Source organism: Onychomys torridus, chromosome 5 (genome assembly GCF_903995425.1).
Source record: "Onychomys torridus chromosome 5, mOncTor1.1, whole genome shotgun sequence".
NCBI lineage: Eukaryota > Metazoa > Chordata > Mammalia > Rodentia > Cricetidae > Onychomys > Onychomys torridus.
Genome location: NC_050447.1, coordinates 58,633,173 through 58,637,949, shown reverse-complemented (window position 1 = coordinate 58,637,949; position 4,777 = coordinate 58,633,173). Strand labels below are relative to the sequence as shown.

Sequence of the window (4,777 nt, the reverse complement as noted above, 5' to 3'; positions counted from 1 at the left end):
CTGTATATACATAGGTATCTTTTTTAAAGCTAGAATTTCCTGTTAACTAACAGTTTAGATGAAAACACAGCTCCTGTGCCAGTATGTCAGTGCCCTGACATTGCCAGTCCCTTGCTCTGTGAGGCCAAGGCTGCCCCTGCTTGTGCCATCAGCCCTCATCCATCTGTTGGGGACACCCTACCCATATGCACTTGCAGACCAGTTGTTAAAAAAAAAAAAAAAAAAAAAAAATGAAGTAGCATAGTTCCCTTAATTTAGAAAAACTCATATATAGCTTGCATTCAGAGCCATGTGGAGGCTTAATAAAAAATATCCATTTGTTAGGATAAATACATTTTCTATCCTGAAAAACAGACTTCTGCATCACCTCCAGTTAAGCACCAACCTAAAATAAGGTTTATATCATATAATTAAATCCTGAAAAATAGATTTTTTTTTTCAAGGGGGGAAAATCCGACTCACAGAAGGAAAATAACTTGCAGGCATCCCATGGGCCTCACAGACACTGCAAGCTCCTAACCAGCGGCTCATTCCGTACTGAGTGGGAGAGCTTCGTTTGTGGTGAATACAGCTCTTCCAGACCCCTCCCAGGCATCCGGCTTTCACTGAGGAGACTTGGGGGGAGTGTTCTGTTCCCTGTTTAGACGCTTCCCAGCAGCTGGAGGCGAGGGTCGGCGCCCAGGCTGCCTCCTCTGATCTTTGGGGACCCCAGGAGTGGACTTGAGGGCAGGGGGTTCTCTGTATCTCTCCACAGGTTCAGTAAGCTTCTTCTCCTCCTTCCCACAGGCGACAGTGTTTGGCTTTTGTTCTTTTGGGGGTTGCAATGGGGAGGATGGAGGCTCTTTACTCGTTCTCTGACAAATCTCTGCATAACTGGGCTTTCGCAATTCCTGGAAACACAAAATGTGGGATTATGGGTACAAAGTGACAGGAATGAAGTTTTAATTTTAAGTTAAATTCCATCTTCATGGGTATTTTTACTTTTAAAACATTCACAAAATCCAGTAGCAGCTTCTGGCATGTCCATGGCAGCTAAAATGACTATCATCAAAGCTCCTGCCACTAGAGCTGTGGACAAGCATATAGGATCAAGAATTTTCACCGTGACAGAACAACTAGTGGTAGTTGGAATCTACTTGGCCCCCATAAACTCAGGGAGTGGCACTATTAGGAGGCGTGGCCTTGTTAGAGGAAGTGTGTCACTGTAAGGGTGGGCTCTGAGGTCTCCTATGCTCAAGCTTCACCTAGATCAGTTCACTTCCTGTTACCTGCAGATCAAGATGTAGGATTCTCAGCTCCTTCTCCAGCACCATGTCTGCCTGCACGCTGCCATGTCCTGCCATGATAATAATGGACTGAACCTCTGAATTGTAAGCCACCCAATTAAATGTTTTCCTTTGTAAGAGTTGCCATGTTCATGGTGTTTCTTCACAGCAATAAAAACCCTAATTCAGACACAACTGTTGGTACATTTCTAGGATTTGATGACTTTGTCAGTATGGTGCTGGAATAAGAAGTCACAGAGTTTGAAATTACTCAAGAAGCAAAGGATTACTAAAGAGGAATAATATAACAATGCTGCTTCCTTGAGGAGAGAAGCCTGAAGCATGATGGATTGCCTTGACTTATGTTAGATTCTGGCTTTTTATTTGTTTGTCTAGACTCTATAAAGCTAAGTTTCTGTGAAAAGAAAATACATCAATTTTTCTAAGCTAATCTTTTTTTTTTTTTTTTTTAAAGCCTAAAAAACACAGATGTTTTGGTTAAAACAAAACATAACAAAAAACCCACTCTCTTCCCTTGCAGTACACTTTTTCTCCCAAGATACTACAGAGCCAACTCCTCTAACATGGCTAACGACATGAAATGGTGATCAAACTCTGCCCAGCATAAAGCCTTTAAGCATTCTTGAGAAATACGGGAACTTAAGAGGCTCAAGGGAAAAAAAAAAGGTACAAACCCTGCTTCCCTTGACCCAAGACAGGACATCTGCAAGTGCTCTGCTTACATAGGGAATAAGCTGCGATGATGGGGTACAGTGGTCCTGTGAGCCTTATTCATTCGTTTGTTCCTTCCTTTGTTTATTGAGATAGTATCTTATGTAGTGCAGGCAAGCCTCAGTATGTGAGATGCACTTCAACTCCTGATCCTCCTGCTTCCACTTCCTAAGTTTGAGATGGAGTCTTACTGTGTTAGCCCTAACTGGTCTGGTACTTACACGGACCTTGTGGAAATTTGATCTTCCTGCTTCTGCCTCCCAAGTCTTGGGATTATAGGTATGTGCCACCATACCTAATGCAATTTTAACTTAAAGACTTACCTCAACACCAAGCTGAGGAAGATGCAAATCTGTATACTAGATGCTAGATCATCAAGGACAGAAACTACTAGACCTGAGGACTCACTGCATCACTGTGTATCCCTGGCTGGCTGCAACTTGCTATGTAAAACCAGGGGCCTCAAACTTGCAGGCATTGTCCTGGATTTAAACAGGGCAAAAAGGACACCAAGTTGTTCTTTTTAGTCATTCTGCTTAATTCTTCTTCATATATACAATACACACAGTAAATGCAGAAATGATCAACCTTCATACAGGACAGAGTTGGGACCTTGTTACTATCTGAGCGACAGTAACTGAAATAGAGAGGCTCAGCAAAGCGGTATAGAGAAATGAAGGCACACACAAATGAAAACCAATCAAATTAGAATGACTAAAAAACAGGCTGAGGCAGGACCTATATAGAACGCCTGAGTGCTGTGGAAGGCAGGCAAAGCACTTACTGTTGCTGCTCCATTCACCTGCACTGATTTACATGCAGTTGTAGTAGGGGTAGAAGGGAGTCTGTCCACACTGTGGGATTCCCTCTGCTTTTCTGCCACCTTGGGATCCCTGTGAAAATGCCATCTGGTTTAAGAATCATGTAACGTTACAGGTCATTCCCACTTGTACACGGAGAGGGCTGGTAGGACACTGATACTTACTCGGGTAAATGGGCTGGGGAAGGGGACCGCTCAAATGCTGCTGACACAGCACAGGGTGCTGCCACGGAAGGCTCTCTGGGGACCACTACAGGAACGGTGTTTGTGCTTGCATCTGCACTGAGGTTCTGAAATCATTAAAGTAGCAATTTACGAGCTGTCAGATCTTTGCCCAAGAAGTTAAGGGTCTAACCATTAAAACCATGGCAATCTCTAACCCACCTGTAGAGCCCGCTTCCCACCCCCTGACTGATGCTGAACGGTGTATTTACCCTCCAAACAACAGCGTGCAGTGTGAGCAGCTGCCTCCTGCTGTCTGACCCCCCCACCCTGCATTGTGGACTGTGTCCCCCTTGACCGGTGAGTGGAAAGAAACCCTCCCCAGGTTGCTCAGCTTCTCCATCTCAGGCAGTGTCGGATCCCAACTCAAGGAATGGTACTGCCCTCATTTTGAACAGTTATTAATCAACTCCATTAACTCAGTCTAGAAAACTGCCCTCACAGACATGCCCAAAGATTTGTGGCCTAGGTGGGTTTAGGTCTGTCAAGCTGATAAGATAGATTTGCTGGTATTCTTGACAAGAACAAGTAGATGCAATATTTTCTCCAAATACAGAGATGTGTCATGGTTACGGAGTGTGAGGTTCTGGCTTCTAAAGTTCAAACACCTTACTCAGATGCCTGTGACGTCAAGTCATGTCACTGAGGCCAGGGAAAGCTGATGGGTTAACAGCATCAGAAGGCAGGGACAATCTGAGTGATCATTTTCAACCCTCCTCTTCGACACACAAGCAGGTGGGCTTGCCCCCAGTAGCAGCCACAGTACATCAGAAGATTCCCTGAAGGGTCTATGAAGATGGGAACTCTCTTTTTCAGTGAAGAGCCCCCACAGGTCAACTGCTGCCTTGATGCCAAGGGGCCACCCAGATAGAGTTTTCTGCAGTGCAGCTCACAGCATGACATCTGTATTACTGTCAGACACCCAGCAAAGCAAAGGGCCTGTGTGTCAGGTATTTAGTGATCACATGTTGCCACACTGTTCCCTCATGCTTCAAACATTTCTAGAGTCAGCTCTGCCTCAGGGGACAGGACTCTCCCTGACTCCAGAAACAGATTTATTATTGATTTGGGCAGAGAGAAGGACCAAAAGGGCCCACACCTCCTTCTTCCTCCCTCTTTGGCTCTGTTTGCCCCAACCTTGGCCAGATAGCCAAGGACTCATTTTCCAATAAGCCCCGCCAAAGCTCGTAACAAAGTTCAGTAGGGTTAAACTCAGTGCTGGGAGGAAAATGACATGAGCCATGTGTGTGACTGTGAACATTACAGTAACCAGAGTAAAATGTAAGATGCTGATGAAATTAATCTCAGAACATTTCCTCCACTTCAGCAGGCTAAAACACACTGATGCATCAATATGAAACAGGTTCAAATTTTTTGTTTTTTGTTTTTTTAACATTGATGGGCCCTTTTGTTTGTTTGTTTGGTTTTCTTTTTTTTTGGGGGGGGGTTGGGGGAGGGTCTCATGTATCCCTAACTTACTATGTAATTGAGAATGACCTTGAACTTCAAACCTTCCTGTAACTGGACCCAGGGATTCATGCACTCTAGGCAAGCATACTACCCACTGAGTTATACCCTCCCACTGCACCAGCTCAGGGCACTTTGTATTCTTACATTTTTTTACACCACTGGAGATGATTGAAATCTCTGGTGTCTTGCTTTCTAATGGTCCACATACTGATTGTTCAGTGTCACCACAAGGGGGCGCCCGATCCTCAGCCTGAAGTGCTCGAGGCTG

The 4,777-nt window shown here is 44.7% G+C and overlaps 1 long non-coding RNA gene across 1 annotated transcript; it reads right to left on the bottom strand.

The window, feature by feature from the left end:
- Window positions 1-221: 221 nt before the first annotated feature.
- Window positions 222-3,107, bottom strand: LOC118584084. Its single transcript, XR_004944999.1, has 3 exons — window positions 2,983-3,107; window positions 2,782-2,890; window positions 222-890 (listed from the first exon to the last, which is right to left on the bottom strand). It is a non-coding gene; the product is annotated as an uncharacterized LOC118584084 (long non-coding RNA).
- Between the last annotated feature and the right edge of the window lie 1,670 nt (window positions 3,108-4,777).